Source organism: Hipposideros armiger, unplaced genomic scaffold (genome assembly GCF_001890085.2).
Source record: "Hipposideros armiger isolate ML-2016 unplaced genomic scaffold, ASM189008v1 scaffold_370, whole genome shotgun sequence".
Classification (NCBI taxonomy): domain Eukaryota; kingdom Metazoa; phylum Chordata; class Mammalia; order Chiroptera; family Hipposideridae; genus Hipposideros; species Hipposideros armiger.
Window position 1 is genome coordinate 1,323,763 of NW_017731720.1, and position 18,644 is coordinate 1,342,406.

At 33.4% G+C, this 18,644-nt stretch overlaps 1 long non-coding RNA gene across 1 annotated transcript in view; it reads right to left on the reverse strand.

Annotated features, from left to right (window-relative positions):
- Positions 1–568: 568 nt before the first annotated feature.
- Positions 569–18,644, reverse strand: part of LOC109393194 (uncharacterized) — a 59,819-nt gene continuing 41,743 nt past the window's right edge. Inside the window, exon 3 of the long non-coding RNA XR_002126206.1 lies at positions 569–610. This is a non-coding gene — a long non-coding RNA (uncharacterized LOC109393194). The remainder of the gene's footprint in view (positions 611–18,644) is intronic.

Sequence of the window (18,644 nt, forward strand, 5' to 3'; positions counted from 1 at the left end):
AGTTACATATCTACTTATAAATAGACTTACATATTTTTGTACATATCTTGTTTCTGTTTATATGAGTAAGAGCTTTAGTGTTGTTTACATCTAGAGGTGGAATATAGATAAATAGATAGATAAATAAATTTTTTGTACAGCATTGTTGTATTTGTTGCACTAAGCATGTATCACTTTTTAACTTTAAAAGTATTTAATAAATGTTTTTAAATTTAGGAATAAAATAAAAATCTAAAAACCCAATGACAGAGTTCAAAATCTTCTTTGAAAATACTTGAATAAATGATAAAAACTGAATAATGGGAATAATACAGACAGATTTCTTCCAGGATGCAAAGGAAAATGTTATAAAAAATAAAAATGATCAAAGAAACACTGAAAAGAGAACGGAAAAGGAGAAGAAAGATGTGGTCTATTATGTTACTAAGGAAAGGACACAATTAAAAAAAAACTAATCAAAGATATGATGTAAGAACTTTCTTGAGGTAAATACAATTCTGAATGTATAGCTTTCAAAGGTTCATTACATTCTAGAGTGAATCAATAGAAATAAATACATATATACATACCTTGAAACTCTTGTTCTTAATATCATCTTTACAATCTTGCCCTTAAAGAAAAGAAAAAAAAATCCACAAAATGAACTATTAATTGAATGGATTTTTTTTCTTCACATTTTGACTGACTTTCACATTATCAATGGAGGAGGTATAATCCTCTGCACAAACCTTATGAATGTACTCCATTGAAAATGTTCAGACAAATATGATTCTATGCCAACTATCCATGCCTCAGGAGTACATTTCATAAGATAATAATCCTGAGGACCAGGAAGTTGTCCTTTGTATATAACATACATTCTTCATTATGTAATTTCACTTAGGTCTATTCTCTCTTGTCTTGTCTTTGGTAAAGCCAAATGACAACAAATTATTTATTTGAAGACTTCTAGTCCCAGGTTTTTAATCTTTTATTATGTATCTCTTTCTCCAAAACTTTATACAACCTTGGGATATTTTGAGACAAATCAACAATTGGCTCACCATATCTACCAATACCAATAGTAAAAGTTGATTAAAAAAAAACCTTGCTCACCATTGCTGAGGAATTTTGTTTTAAAATGTCAACTTTCCATTTGCTCAAATAAAAACAAAGAACAAAAATTATTTCATTCAAAACTGAGATTTCAAGTATCCCTTAGCCTGTAATTATAGTTTAGAGATGGAGACTGCCCTAAAAATATAGTAATGAGGCGATCAGCTCTTTTTTAAGTGCTGTTAAGTATATCCATTTCATTCCTTTATGATTTTCTGCTTCGGATTCCTATCAGATAAACATGACTTCATCTCTGTTCAATGTGCAGCAGTTTCCAATGATTCAATGAGAATGGACAGTAAGAATCACGCAGCTGGAAAGAACAGTGAGACACCATTTCATTTATTACTCTCACTAGATTTATTTTACTCACATCTCCTCTAGAGGTTTCATGAGGGCCTTGGGCAGAAATATAAAACTCTTAGGAGAGCCATAGTGTTTTCCTAATCTCTACCACGGTATTCATAAACAATTTTCGTATGTGAGCGTAGCCTATTTACCGTCTGTTGTTTTCAGTTCTCAAGTTAAAATTTTATTACCACCACAACTTAAGATTTCATTTTTCAGTTCTTCCCCTCTATTCCTCCTGGTGTTTTACAGAGTCCTAGTACCTTAAGAAGATGAACACCCAGACCTAGCTAAGAGAAACCACCAATTAATAGTTTTTTATTATTATTGTTTTACTGGGATATAATTGGTATACAGTAAACTCCATATATATAAAGTATAAAATTTGAAAAATTTTGATGTAAGGGAAAGCATCACCATAATCCTGATAAGAAACTATTTATCATCCTCAAAAGTTTCTTTCCTCCTCACTAAAATTCCTCCCTTTGTAACTTCCCTGTCCTGCTACCTTCCTGGGATAGAACTGCTGATGTTCTATCACCATAGATCAGGTTGCATTTTGTAATTTTCTACAAGTGGAATCATCTACTATGTACTCTTTTAAATTATTTTCATATTCACAGACATTGTTGCGTATATCAATATTTTATTCCTTTTTATTGTTGGGTGACATTCCATTGTATAAACATATACAATTTTTTAATCTGTTGTTTCTTAATGCAATTAGGTTTTTTTCCTAGTTAGCTGTTACAAATCAGACTGCTAGAATATGTGTACAGGTCTTTGCTTATTTATGCAGCTGACTTTCGGCTTATGATGGGGTTATGTCCCAATAACCTCATTGTAAATTGAAAGCACCATAAGTCAAAAATGCATTTAATACATCTAACCTACCAAATATCATAGCTTAGCCTAGCGTACTTTAAACATGTGTAAAACACTCACATTAGCCTACAGTTGGGCGATTATTTTGAGTTTCATCTGAAGAGTAATCGCCTTCCTCTTCTTCTTACTGAAGCAGGAGACATAGATGGGTGTTTTGTAAACATGATAAAATGCAAAAACACAAAGCCCAATATCCAAAAAACACTGGCAACACAGTACATTGTGCAGCATCAGTTGTTTACCCTCCTGACCTCCTGGCTGACCGGGAGCTTTGGCTGGCCGCTGCCACTCAGCATTATGAGGCAGTATTATAGTACATATCACTAGCCTGGAAAAAGGCTGAAATTCAAAATTCAAACAGTGATTTCTACTGAATGTGGATTGCTTTCACACCATCATAAAGTCAAAAGGTTGTAAGTCCAACCATCTTAAGTTGGGGACCATGTGTACTTTCATTTCTCCTAGGCATGAATCTAGAAGTGGACCAGTTTGGTCATATGTCAGGTTTAATCTTGATTTTTTTCCGAAATTGTCAAACTGTTTTCAAAAAGATTATGCCATTTTACATTCCCACCAGCAGTGTATGAGCATTCCAGTTGCTCTACATCCCTACCAAAAATTGGAATGGTAAGTCTTTAATTTATCTACTCTAATAGGCTTGTAGAGGTGTCTCATTAGGTGAAAATTTGCATTTTTCTAATAACTAATGATCTTGATGACTTTTCATGTCCTTATTTGCTATCTCTCTATGTGTTTTGATTAAATGTCTGTTCAAAACTTTTGCACATTTTATTAAAAAAAAAACGGGTTGTTTGTTGTCCATTATTGAGTTGTGAGAATTCTTTATATATTATGGATATAAATTCTATTCCAGATATATGATTTGCAAATATTTTATTTCAGCATGTGGCATGTCTATTTATTTTCTTAACTGAGTGTTTTAACTTTTTAATCTTAAGAGTAAAAATTTTAATCTTGATGAAATCAATTTGTCATATATATATGACAAAAAGTATATGTATATATATATTTTTTTCTTTTGTGGATCATACTATTGGTGTTGTATATAAGAAATCTTGTTTGTTTCTGAAATATGTTTTCTTTCATTGATTAATTCATGTGTCTTGGTGCCAATATCACAGTCTTGATAACTATGTTTTTTAAATTATTCTTAAAATCATGAAGTGTTATATGCCCAACTTAGTTTTTCTTTTTCAGAGTTATTTTGGATATTATAAGTTCTTTATGTTTCCATGTAAATTTTAGAAGCAGCTTGTCATTTTCAACAGAAAATCTCGCTGAGCTTTTGATATGGATTGTGTTGAATCTATAGATAAATTTGGGGAGAATTGATATCTTAACAGTGTTGAGTCTTCTGACCCTTGAACATGGCCTAGCTTTCTACTTGTTTAAGCATTCTTTACTCTCAGGAATGCCTTCTTTGTCAGTGTATGTATCTTGCACATATTTTATCACTTCATCCCTAAATACTTCAAGTTTTTGATCCTATTATCATAGTGGTATTTTTTAAATTCAATTTTTTATTGTTTATTGCTAGTATATAGTAATGCAACTCATCTTTGCATATTAATCTTGAATTGTTCAATCTTGGTAAACTTGCTTATAAGTTTTAGACTTTTAAAAATTTCAGTGTATTCTTGACGTAGATGATCATGTTGTCTGCAAATAAAGCATTTTTCCCCTTTCAATCTGCATGCCTTCCATGTATTTTTCTTGTTCTACTGCACCAGCTAGAACCTCCAGCACAATGATCCATAAAAATGATGAGAGTGGATATCTTTAACTTGTTCCCGATCTTAAGGGGAAGCATTTCATCTTTTATCATTAAGTGGATATTAACAGTTTTTCATATGTGGCCTTTATCACACTGAGCATGTTCCTCTTGATTCCTACTTTCCATTGGGGATTTTAACTTTTAACATACTTAAAATTTTTTTCATGTTTCTGGTTAAATTAGCTGTCTTCATATTCTTGTCTTCTAATGCCATCACTATTATTTCTGGGTTGATACAATTGTTTTTTTTTAACCCTAATTATGGGCCATATTTCTCTGTTTCTTTGCAAGCCTACTGATTTTATTTTTTTAATTGAGTGTGAGACACTGTGAATTATATATTGTTTGGGGTTGTGTATTTTGGTATTATTACAAATGATCTTGAGTTTTGTTTTAGAAGGAACAGAGTTAAGTTCCTTGGGAATTGTTCGATACTTCTGAATTTGCTTTTAAGATATCTTAGGAACAGTAACAGCAGAGTTGAATTGAGGCCTGATTTTCTGCCACCTTTGATGCAAGACCTTCAGACTTTCTTAGTAGTCTACCCACTGCTTTATGAATTATGATAGTTTTAGTCCTGGCTTGGAAGAACAGACATTATTCCTAGCTCTTTATTAGATCCAGGTACAACTTTTAGAGAAGAGTTTTTGTTGTTTGTTGGGGATGTTTTTGGAGAGGTGCTTTGTTTTTTTGTTTTGTTCTGTTTTTTCTCCTTTTGGCTTTGTGTCCTGTCCTCACACACGTGCCTATTGATGTTCTCCTTAATACATGAGGGGGGCTGTCTGAAGATCTCCAGAGTTTTTGTGAAACTCTCAGCCTCCTTGTACTCTGCCTTATGAACTCTACCAACTGATTTCCCCCACACTGTAACTCTGGCTTGTCTGCTCCTTGAGACTGCTAGTTCTTCCATGAGTTTGCAAAGCTGGATCAACTGGAATTCAATATTATCTAATCTCCATTTAAATAGAAAATTTAATGGATGCATATTCAAAGGGAAGCTGGCCTACAAACATAAGACCTTTTGGTGCACGACAACAATCAGAAAACTATCTTCTGGGTACAAATAATACTCTAAGAATGATATTCCAACCAAATCCTGAGGGAGATCATTCAGTAAAGGCATCACTTTTTTATTTACTCAAGAAAAACACTTCCTGTGCTGTGTGTTGTAGTAAAAAAAAATAAATAAAAATGTTTTATCCACTAGTATTTGATGCACTTTAGAAATAGAGTGAATCTTCTCAACCAGCGTGAAACAGCGAAATTCAAACTCAACTTTGGTAGAGCTATATATACAGATCAAAGAGGGAATAATCTACCATAGGTAATAACATCTCTCTTGCTCTGTGTCTTCACTTCCATGGATCACGCAGAAAAATAATTTCATAGGAGCATATTCATACTATGAAGAAGCTTTTTTTGGGTACAGCTGTTCCAAAAAGGAAGCTGGGTCTGGGCATCATGTGCACAGAACACTCATCTTGAGGGCAGATATTTCAACAAAATGAGGACTCCAAGAAAGCTTTGTTTTTTCTACAATTAGAATTGAAGTGTCATGTTCAGAAATGTGAACTAACCTTCCAGACAGAAATGAAAAACTGCCTAAAAATCGTCCGTGTTTTCAGAAGTACGTTCTGAATCAATAGTGTCCAGCAATTGTTAGCTTGCACAGTGCACACAGTAAAAGGTTTGGTTGCATGTCACATAAAGTGTGTGGTTTACTGTTTCTTTATGATGGGAGGTCTGTTTTCATTTCCTGGATCACCTTCATAAGTTCTTCAGAAACTTTTACAACCATGCTGTTTATTCTGATACTTTCTGATTATTTTCTTCTGTTTTCCCAGGTCTTCTCATTCTAAGTTGTCTGAGCCTCCCACTAAACTTTTTCCTAAGCTGTTACATTTTCCATATATTTACACACATGCTGTTTGTATATTTGACTCCACATTTTATCAGAATCGTTTTCAAGGGATGAAATATCACTGGAATATGTTCCATTAAGTTTATTAGGTTCATTTCCACTGGAGTTACTGTCATGATGATTGTTTGTAGAGTTTCACAGTTGTCTATCTTTTGCTCTGCAGCCCCCCATTTTGTTGTTGGCTGCCTCTTCTTCTCCTTTCCCTCCCCCTTCCCTATCCCCTCCCCTTCCCCTCCTCCTTGTCCACCTCTTCCTTCTTCTTCCTTTCAGAAACAGTTACAGAAATTTCTCATTTTGGCTTATACTATCATAGAATGGAAAACTATCAGTCATCATATACTGAAAGCTATTTATCTACATTCCTCTAGAAGTATATTTATGTCCTATATTTCCATGAAAACATCTTAGATATTTCTACTCATAGTATGTACCGTCAGCCACTGCCCTCTGACTCCCTCACATCATGGAATTGGCCACTGCAGCTAGTTCTGCAGGTAAAGCAAAAGGACCATGCTATTACAATATGCTACAGCAATAAAATATGCTACTTCAATAGTTCACATGAATGGTGATAGTGATTTTTATTAGCTGTAACTATGTCACTAGTGAGAAGTGATTGGGTTATAAGGATATTTACAAAGTAGAACTGAGAGGATTTGCTAATGGTTTGCATTTAGAGTATAAGAGGAAGTAAGACAAGAATACCTGAAGGTTTTGGGCTTGAACACTTGACAGAATGAAGTTACCATTTCAGCGATGGGCAGACTGAGGAAAGAGCAGGTTTGGGGGTGGAAACCAAGAACTTCATTTGGAAATGTGAGTTTGAGATGCTTACAGGCCCTTGTATCAGAGACTTACAGGCATTACACCTATTTCTCTTTTTTGAATACTGGTAAAACACAGTTTCATACATTTATGAGTAGATTACTCAATGGGCATACAGATATACTCAGTGGTTATACGGAAGATATTGATAGTCACCACCTTTAAGTGTAATTTTGTTGGGGAAGACCCTTTTAGAGATGGTTTTGGCTGACTATTAGATATACTTTAGTTTTTGTTTCTTTAAACTTAAACACAGTTAAATTTAATTAAACATGACAGTCTTTTTTTTTTATGGTTGTTCCTTCCCTACCACCATTCTTTTTTTTTTCTTTTTTTTTTATTGTTAGTTTCAGGTGTACAGAACAATACAATAGTTACCCTTTTCACCCTCACAAAGTAACAGCCCCCCTCCCCCATCCACTGCCCTCCCACCCCCGATATCGTGCAGTCTTAAAGTATGTTTATAAAATACTTATAAAATTGCATCTATTTATTTAGTCCTTTCAATATGTGTATATAGAGAGAGTGTTGAAATGATAGTCAACGAACGTCAACATCAGTTATATACTAGAGGTGGGGATATATGTTATTTATCTATAATATTTATATGTATTTGATTTTTGAAATATTTTCTGTATTTTTTGCGGTATTTTTCTTTTTGCAGTGAGAACATATTTTTTTGCAACAGCACTATATGTACTAACTGTGAAGGAAAGAGGAAATGGCTGAAACCCACTTTAAGTAGAAGCTATAATGTCTCCAGGGAGACACCACCGAGCAAAAGAGAGAGCTCAGGTAATCACCACGTTGCAGCAACTTAGCTCCATACCTTCCCTGTTGGAGGCACAACCTCTCCCCAGGAAACAAGTGATCACTGTGAATAGTCACAGCCTTTCATAGAATAGAATTTTCAAAATAATTATAACAACCCTACCCTTTGTGCACATAAAAAAGTACAATCATAACAACAGAATAATCCAGACCAAAGTTTTAGGACCAAGTTAAAACAATGTCAACATTTAATAATTAATTAGAAAGAAGCTGAGGAGCAGCAGCCATGGAGGTATGGGGAAAAGTGAAGTTTTGCTTTTCCTGAAGGCAAAGAGAGGGAATTAAAAAAAAAAAAAAGGGTGAAAAACATATTCAGTGTGGTGGGCTGGTCTTTTTTCTTTCCAAATGAATGGAAATCTTGGATAAATGTAATAGACAGAAATAGAAATAAAATGAAATTCCCAGGTGCCCAATCTAGGCAAAGGCGAGGCATGAGTGATACCTGATAATAAATGTCTTGCAGGATACCTGGTCCACATAAAGGCCTTAAAGCTGGGTGCTAGGGTTGAAATGTCCATGCAGGGGCAAGTGATGATAGATAGGTCTTGCCAGTGCAAGTCATAAACAGGAACTTAGCTTTCTGGCTAAAATTACCATCTACAAAGGGCTATTTAGCTTGTTCAGTGTGTTAGGAAACACAGTATCTGTTAGCCCAGGGAAGCAACAAGTAAACTAAACATCTACTTGGGGTCATGGGTAGATGAGAAGCCGGGCTGATTCTAGCTCATAATAGTCTTTGTACAAATTAGAAAAAAAATGTGTTCCTTTCTTGGTGAATGCCTTCTTCTACCAGGTTACGTGGATTGGTTAGTGACATAAAACTGATGTTTAGCCACCAGCATCCTCTCAGCTGGGTTTTCTTGTCCAGTATACAATCTGCACACGTGTATATGGTGTCTCTAAAAAAAGAATCACCATAAGAAATCAGAAGAGCAGCCATATATTATCCCTGAAATATAAGAAGCCTGAGCTGAGAATTTAAAATAAAAATTAGTATAGAATAGATAAAAATTATAAGGTCTCATTTAGACAAAGACAAAATTGCTCTTTAGAGAAGACTGTAAAACCCAGGCGACCTACTCTCATGGAAAATGATATCACAGAGAATAAACTCAGAGTACAAAATTACAAACTATACAGGAAAAAGCATCATCAGATGCAATATTTGAGAGTATTTATGCCCCAAATACTAGAGAAGAGCACAATCCGAAGAGATTTAAAAGGAAGTGTGCCTGAGACTTTCAATGAGCTGATGAGAGAGATTGAACTCATGTGGCATAGAAGGTATAAGAAAAAAAAAAAGAAAGTGGTAATGAACTATCTATAAACAAGTTATATAGCCATGGTGGGGCAAGTGAGTAGCATATTAACACTGTTGAAATAGGATTAGGGAACTGGAAGAGATATGTAAAGAAATGATGCAGAAGGAAGATATAGAGTTAGAAAATATAAAAGAAAGGCAGGAGACACAGGAGATAGATGAAAGTTCCATCTACCTAAAGTAACTTTTAGAAAGAGAATTTAGAAAAATAAATGGGGCAACAGTTTTTATAAGTAGAAACTGAAAAATGGGACCACAGGAAGATAACTTGGAAGATTATACCTAAACTCCCCTGGACACTAGGCAATGAAACCACAGAACATTAAAGACAAAGGGAAAAAGTTAAAAGTAAGAAATTTGACTTAAAAATGTTTTTAAAAGGTACTGGCAATTAGACTTTCAGCAAATTTTTCATTTGTAATACTCATAGGCCAGATGATAAGAAATTAATATCTTCAAAGTTTGAAATTAAAATCTTTTTAGTGTATATTTCTACATAGAGCTGAACTATCATTTAAAGATGAGGGTGAAATAAAAATATATGCTGACATACAAAACTTTCTTATCATTGAAAGCATGTACATTTACTTGAAAGTAATAATTTCTCTCTTTGTACTCGTCTACTTTACATCAGATATTCATTTGCTTTTTGCTTACTGTTTTCCTTCTCGTCTATCTGTATGTATGTCTAGGCTCCGAAACTCTTCCTTTCCAATTATACTTCACAGCTGAGAGTGAGCCAGCTGTTTTTTTGAGTATCCCCACAGCATGGCGCAGAGAAGGGGGCGTGAACTGTTTCACTGTTCCATTCAACTTTTAGGCTCCTGTGCTTTCTCAGCAAGGGGCCATCATAGGCCGACAGTGAAACATTCTGAACCTCAGGATCTCCGTGATCCCTCCTTCCTCTTCCTGTTTCGTTTTCTCACATCTTGAATTTGTGGACTTCATGGTAGTAACTAAAAGCATCGCTGGTGAATATGGTTTCCCCTCTTTTAGCTCCAACTCAGGTGTTTTTCTGCAAGGTTGAGTGGGAAAACCAGGAGCACTTCCCAACTAGCAAATGTCTTGCCCCTCTTAGATCTTATTACTCTAAAATCAAAGGTCATTATAAAGGCATGTCAAGGCTGAACATTTTTTTAATGTAAATCTATATCCTTCCTAGTTTTGAGTTTTGTGTCAGCTTCTTGTTTTATCCCAGTTTTCCCTTTGGGTAGATATTCTTCATGATCAGGGATTTAGATATTGATAATTTTTTTTCTCTTTGAATATAGAGTTTAATTCTTTGTGTTTCATTCTTATTTTGTTGTATTTAATGAGGCTCAGGGGATGAGGGTGGATTAACAATATCCACCATCTTCATTCAGAGCTGCCGTCTTTATATTTTGAAGCATTTTTCATTTGATACATTTTTGTACCCTAATTAATTTTCAAAGGGCAATATTATCTCAGCCAGTGATTCTTCCAAATTAAGTAAGAGTTGAAAAAAATGTTAATAGCTAGGTTTGGTCAGTGCTTACTATGTGCCAGTCACCATATTAACTGCTTTACCTGCATTATCTCATTTAATACTTAAAAAATTCTAATTAGCATCATTACACTCATTTCACATCTGTAGATTGCCAAGCTGTGATATCAACCTTTACAGTGTTACTGCATAAATTGTACTGTAACCTCGATGCTGTATTATCTTTTGCATGACCCAAGGAGATATATCTGTAATTGCCTTAAGTTAGACATACATTCTCAAATCTCAAAATAAAATTAATTTAAATTGATTTAATGCAAAAAAAGACTTTTGGAGGACTAAGGTACAGATATAGCAAAATCAAACTAACGGACCCCACACCAACCCTGTATCCCCCCTGTGATTATGTCCCTGGCTCCTTTAAACAACGCACTGTTAATGAGAGTAGCTAACGGAGGCAGAAATGAATGCATCCTCATTCATATTTCACCCCTCTGGAATTCAGAGAGGAAATATTTAGCACAAATTTGCTCTTTACGAGAGTGGAAAAATTATTGCATACATTTGCTTCTTTAGGTGAGTGAGTAGAAAATTAAGAAAGGATTAAACTAAGTAAATACAACGATGAAAGACAAGGACTTTAAATTCTTATTATTGCAAAATCTTATTAATTCTAAATAATCCCGATTTCATAATGATGTGCATAGTGCTCTATTAAAGCTCACCTTTATTATTAAATTATAGAAATTGCTAAGCAAATTAACTTTTTAAATGAGCTTGTAGCATTCCACAATGCTCAACGTACTTAATAGAATATTTTCAAGTACTACAATATCATGTTTTAAAGTAAAATAATGCTGAGCTAATTTTCTGATCATGACAGCTGCTGTGTTGGAACCTCCTCATCTCTCTATTTCCCTCTCCATTTGTTTAAATCACTCGCGGTACGTAATAGTGAAACAGACAACAGTGTCTCCTTCGAAATACTTAATCCAAGGTTTTTTATTGACTCAGAGAAATTTAATTACAAGTATTTTATATTCTACAATGGGATTAGCATACAATAATTTGTATCCCTCTGCAAGAGAACAGTCCTTATATCATGAAGATTTTATTTAATGATCAATTCTGCTTTAGTGCAGTTTAGCATAGTCTGTTATTGATGCCCAGATGGTTTTAACTGACTATATATCAGGGACAGAGGTCTGGGGACAGGTGTTCCTGTAGGAAAGGATAAAATAGACAAGAGGCAGGAGGATAAGTTTATAAAATTCAGCTTGGTAGTTTGAAACATGTATTTCTGAAACCAGTCTTGATATGAATCACTGTAAATCACAACATTTGGACATAAGGTGCATTTGTGTCATTTACAAGCTAAAGCATATTGGGTGAATAACTTCAGCAGTTGAGTTTTTAGCTTTCTCATCTCATCTAATAAGTAAGAGGATCAAGTTAAAAGTTCATATTTTAAATTTCTATAATTTTTCTAATTTGTCACTTCTTAAAAACAAAAAAAAGTTGATGTTTTAATTCACAAACTAGAAAATAATAATCTCATCACATAATTCAAATTTTCATATTCAGAAAAGTTGGGGGCAGCTACTGATTTCTGAAATCTGTAGCCTGCCTGATGGTGCAATTTGTCTCCAATCTCCACTTGCTGAGCCAAATGCATGTTAGCTCATTCTACTTAGTTTTTCTTTTTTTAGTCTGTCAAAGGGCTACTTCATTACTATTGATTTGTGTCACTACTAAAGCTCATTCATGCTTAGAATATTGCTATAATATATTGACAAAGGATTTCATTACTGCCAATGTTCTAATTGAAACTGTTTATACCACAGTTAAGTAAAACAAAATTGAATAAATCTGGCATAGTAATCTGACCAATAAAGTTTCCCATATATTTCTGGTCTTTAAATTTAGGCAATTAAAACATAGCAGAAAGTTATGGAATTATCTGCATAACAGATAAAACAGAGAAAGATAATGTTCAATGAGTAATTCTGTAACCATCTATGATGTTTTGGATGAAATGTGTGATTACTATTTGGTATTCAAATTCAGACAAAAATATGAAAAGTATGTATCTTAAGATTCTGAATTCAAAAATTTCTAATATTTGGGGTCAAGAAGAAGTATATATCACCTCACACCAGTTAGAATAGCTATCATCAACAAGACAAATAATAACAAGTGTTGGAGAGGCTGTGGAGAAACAGGAACCCTCATACACTATTGGTGGGAATGCAGATTGGTGCAGCTGCTTTGGAAGGCAGTGTGGAGGTTCCTCAAAAAATTAAGAATAGAATTACCATATGACTCAGCAAACCCTCTGCTGGGTATATATTAAAAAAATCTGAAAACATTTATCTGTAAAGATATATGTGTTCCTATGTTCGTTGCAGCTTTATTTTGTGGAGACAACCAAAGTGTCCTTTGATAGATGACTGGATCAAGAAGACATGGTATATATACACAATGGAAATTTATTCTGCCATAAGAAAAGATGAAATAGTGCTATTTCCAACAACATGGATGGAACTTGAGATTATTATGCTAAGCAAAATAAATCCAACAAAAAAGTCAAGAACCATATGATTTCACTATGTGGGATATAAAACTGAAAACAATAAAGGAACAAGACAAACAAATGAAGAAACAAAAACTCATAAACACAGACAATAGTTTAGTGGTTACCAGAGGGTAAGGGGGGAGGAGGGTGGTAGAAGAGGGTAAAGGGGGTCAAATATATGGTAATGGAAGGAGAACTGACTCTGGGTGGTGAACACACAATGTAATATATAGATGATGGATTACAGAATTATACACTTGAAACCTACATAACTTTACTAACCATTGTCACCCAAATAAACTTAAATTTAAAAAAATGAAAAGCTTCTTATAAATTAAGAACATTGATAGCCTTTCTTTTATACATATCATAAATTATTTCCCAAATTTTTGCTATACATTTGCCTTTTTTTTTCACAAGTTTCGTATTGGAAATGTTTTTGTAGTCAACTCTTCATTCTTTATATTTTCTTTAACATTATGTTTAGAAAGTGTTCCCATAGGAAAAGATAAAACAAATATATAGATGTATTTTCTTCTACTAGTTATATGCTTACATATTCCCTATGAGTATTATTTATCTACTTCAAAACCTAGCAACTTAAAGTAACAAACATTTATTATCTCACATTTTTTCTCAGTGAGGAATTCAGACTCCAGTTAGCTTGATTTTCTGGCTGAGACTCTCACCGGCTGCAATCCAGGTGCCAGCCAGGACTATAGTCATCTCAAATCCCAGCTTTGCTTATTCATTCATTCATTCATTTACTTATTTATTCATTCATTTAGCTCCTACACTCTTAAACATATAAATTTGAACAAAATGGATTTAGGCTCTGCCCCATGAAGCTCATCAAACATTTCTGCTTATACATCTTTTATACTTTTGTTTGCCTTTATTCATTGAATATTTATAGTCAGTACCAACCTTTTTTTTCCCCCCAAACTGCTTATGGCTATTTTAGAATATATACCTTCTTATAAGAAATTTATAGTGTTAATACACCCCACCTCAATTAAACAAAACTGGATTTTAATTGGAATTGAAGTTTATTAATTGCTTAATTCTGAGACAATTTACATAATATGTACCATTAAGTAACACACTATGTCTCCTAAATGAATCAAGTGTCTTTCAGATATATCAGACAAATTTTGAAATATCTCCTTTTAATTTTTTAATTTTATTGTTTTGTAAAATTACATATAATTAAAGTGTACAACATGATGTTTTGATATACATTTACCTAGTCAAATGATTGCTGCTAATCTCAACCTAATTAACATTACTTTAAATGCCATAAATATGTGGTGAATTTCATTCCTAGTTATTTTGGTATGTTTATAACTATTCTAGTCAATAAAAATAATTATGATATTATAAAAGTTGTTTTAATCAGTCTTCTCACTAAATTTTAATATTTACTAATTTTAACAGTTATTCAAATAACACTTCTGAAATCTCTAATCATATTAATTACAATTGATATATTTGATGCCCTTTCTTCAATTATTATGCACTATAGGTCTGATTATATTCTTAATTATTGCACTGGCCAGATCACACAGAACAATATTAACTAACACCACAGTACCTTTGTGTTCATTCTAAAATTGATATTATTGCCTCTAGTTTATTATTATTACAAATGTTGTCCATTGGATTCCAATAGATATTAAAAAGTCATTAAAATATTTCTAGAAATAGTTATTACATTTTTCAAATACATTTTCCATATTTTAGAGATAATTATTCTTATATTTTTAGCCATACATTTTTTTTTGTGTGTGTGTGGAGGGCAGTGTCACCAGCCCTCATATGTGGGATCTGAACCGGGGCCCTCTGGTGTCCCAAGCCGGTTCTTAACCATCGCGCCACTCAGCCGGCCCAACCATAAAATTTTTGACATAATAAATTAATTTGCTAGATTTCCAAATGTTAAACAAGCTTTATTTACTAAAGATAAATCATTCTTTTAACAATATGTTCTTGTTTTAGTATAGTCCTAGATTAGTTTTTGCTACAATTTTATCTTTATTTTTTGCATGCTTATTTTTAAAAGAGATTGTCTATGATTTTCACTTTCTACTATTCTGTGTGAATATTGTTAAGCTTTGCTGCATTAAAACATGAATTTTAAAAGTCTATATTTTTTCATACTTTTGAACATTTAAAATATAACAGAAAGCATTGTTTGGGAGGAGTTTTTCGATGTAATTTCCAAGGTGTTCAGTATTTGAGTCTTTAGGTGTTCTAGCTCATTAGCTAGTTTTATTCATTTGTATTTCACACAAAATTAATTATTTTTTTACATTTTTAAATATATTAGCAGATAGGCCTGAAGACTATTATCTCATATTTTAAAATATTTCAAATACTTGTGTTTATCTCCTCCTTTTCAATTGTTTTTCTATAAAAACAAAAAAAAACCTTCCTTATTTCCAATATTATCTCTTTAAAATTTTTGGTTTTGTCTTGATTACACTGGCTAGAAAGATGGAAATGACATAAGTCTCTTAAAAAAATCTTAAAATATATTTATTAGTAAGTACTTAATCTTCCCTGTTTCCTAATTGATTAGTTTCTGCTATTTAGAGTCTTAATTCCTACTTTTTGCTTTTTGTTTTTTGGGGCACTATATTTCTAATTTCTTAAAAGTTAACTACTCAGTTTGTTATTTTCCATTTGTTTGCAAAACTGTGGGAACATATAAGACATACCACCGTTTCTGCCAAGTACGGTATTGGCTGAATACCATATAATAAAATATAATGTTTGTGCTGTAATTATTTTCTAAATAGAGTACAATCACAGTTTTTATTTCCTTTTTAACTTGGGATTTAAGAAAATGCTCTTTATTTTCCAAGTTTAATTTCAAAATGTTGTTAATTTCTAGTTTTATACATTGGTGGTCATAGAATGTGACCGCTACAATTTGTACTTTTGAAATTTGTTGAGAATTTCTTGGTGGCCCTCAAAATAATACGATTTTGTAAATGTTCCACTACATTGAGGAGTGAAGAATATTCTCATCTTATAGAATACAAATTTGAGTATATGATTATTACATCAATAATATTATGCTATTTTGATCTTCTATTGTGTTTAAATATTTTTGCATTAGAGCAGTTTTACATGCCAGAAAATTTGATAGTACATTTAAAGAGACTGAAAGAGTGAAAGCAACATAAAACAAACCAGCTTTAATAACTGTAGCTTTACCATTACATTTGAGTAATATCCCACATTGACAACATGAGATTATAATAATTGTTAAGATTTGTTGAGTGCTTACTACTGGCAGGCACAGCGTGATGTGATTCACATGCATTTAATCCACACATAACACACTTATGAGCTAAACACTATTAAGTAAATGTATATCAAACACTATTATCAGTTCTGCTTTAAAGATGAAAAAATAAGGCACAGAAGGTAAGCATAGTTGTCTACAAATATTAAAAGTATAATGATTATATCACTTACTGTTTTCTGCTAAAATAGAGTTACATAAATGAGAAATAAATGAAGAAATAAGATATGTTACTGTAATTTTTGAAAACTGGAAAATATGATTGATTCATTCACTTTTTGATGTACCAGACATTAATCAGGTATTTATTATATGCCAGGCATTGTATTAGGCACTAAATATACAAAATTACAATATTATGGAAGCATCCCAATTATCATAACCCATATAAAAAGAACTAAAAGAGAAATTGCTTCTTTAATTTACTTCACTCCTTTATAAAATATAAAAAACGAAAAAAACAACAACAAAAAAACAAGCTTACCTCTCTCTCGGTGTCTCTACCTCTTCTCTCTCCCTCCTTCTCTGCCTACCCCCCCTTCATTATTATTATTCTTATTTCAGTAAATACAGTAGCCTCAGATAGCTGAAGGTGAATGGAAGATTTGCATCTCCCTGAAACTTCACTATTGGGTGGTACTTTACAAAATAACAATATTCTGCCAAACATACAAACATTTACTAGCAGTATTCACACATTCATAAACTAATTTTTCTAATCTATCTAGTCTCTTTCCATGGACATGCAGGAGGTATAACCAAGGCTAAGCTGCAGGCAGGATCAGCCAATATTGGTCAGGGAACCGTTCCCCATGAAATGAAGTGTATTGGACAAAGCAGGGATGCACAGGAAGGACCACACAGAGAATTTCAGTGGGGCTCTGATGCTTCTGGCCATCAGACGATGCAAAGATGATGACACCTGCATGGTCTCTCTGAGTAAACATAGCTCTTGAGCCACTCATTTTGTAAAGAACAGTATTCCTAACATCTGTGTACTAACTAAAAATTGACAAACAAAAACACCATCACCCCCAAACTAGTACAGGTTTCAAGAACAATATTTCAAATGTTTCTATAACCATGTTTGCATTGTGGATTCCAAAGATTCTTCAGATACTGAGTACCTTAATGTATGGATTAAAGTTGGCTTCTACACACAAATATGTTTATATTAGTGTATGTTAAAGTAAATTATCATAGGGATACTCTAACTGGGAAACAGGTGTCAGAGAGGAACAAACTTTCCTCTACCTTCAAGGTTCTTCTGGCTGGTCTAATAATCAAATAGACATGAGACAGATTAGCAAGAGAAAATAACCAAATTTGATGACTACATATAATGGGAACCCCACTTACATGAGATAGTCAGAGACCTAACATGAAGGAGAGGTTCAGAGATAGTAAAGGAGCATGGGTATATAAGACACCATGAGCTAGAGATGAGATAAATGCCTTGGGGACTTCAAAGGGTCATTGCAGGATGATAAGAGCAGAGGCTTAGTAAATAGAAGTTTGTCATGCCCTATAGATGGGTCAAAAGATGGTATCTCTGATCATCTCTTACTATTGGCAAGGCCCCCAATTCAAGTTCTTCTAGGTAGTCAAATGGAGGGGCAGAAGTTTCTCTTGAGCCGAGCCCGAGGCTCAAGTTGCCTTTAGCTCAAAACAATGTGCATACCACATCTTGGGGTGACTCGTTCTGAACCACCATACAGGTTAATCAATTTCATGCCATTCTCAGCTTTTACTGGGCTACTATAATTGTCCAAGCAGTGTGACAAGAAAATAGACAAACTTTCCCCAGTGGTTCAAAAGATTGTATAATCAATGTCAGGTAAGAGGAGGAAAGGAATAAACAGGTTTCTCTGCCTTCTTGATTTTCAACAATAGTTTGTCAGGGAAACTATGATTTTTTTAACAAGCAAATTAGGGGGGAAAATAGTTAGAACTCTAAGTTCTCCATATTAAAACTTATACAAAACAAAATTCAGAATAAAAAGTTATTAGTGAAAGTGAAAGGCAGGAAAATAGCAATAACTTTCCTGTATGTGGCAGTGTACACACAAAAATGTTCTACTAAATCCAAAGAAACATATCTCAACTCTACATTTCTTCCGCAACATGCCAAAGGTGAACATGACCACTCCAATGCCATGTTTCAAGAGGGAATGGTTATACGTGGATTCTAAGGAACTGAATGGATGGGAGAAGTGGATGGAGATAGTCTCAGAGACACAGAGGAAGAACTGAGGGTTGTTAGTTGGGAG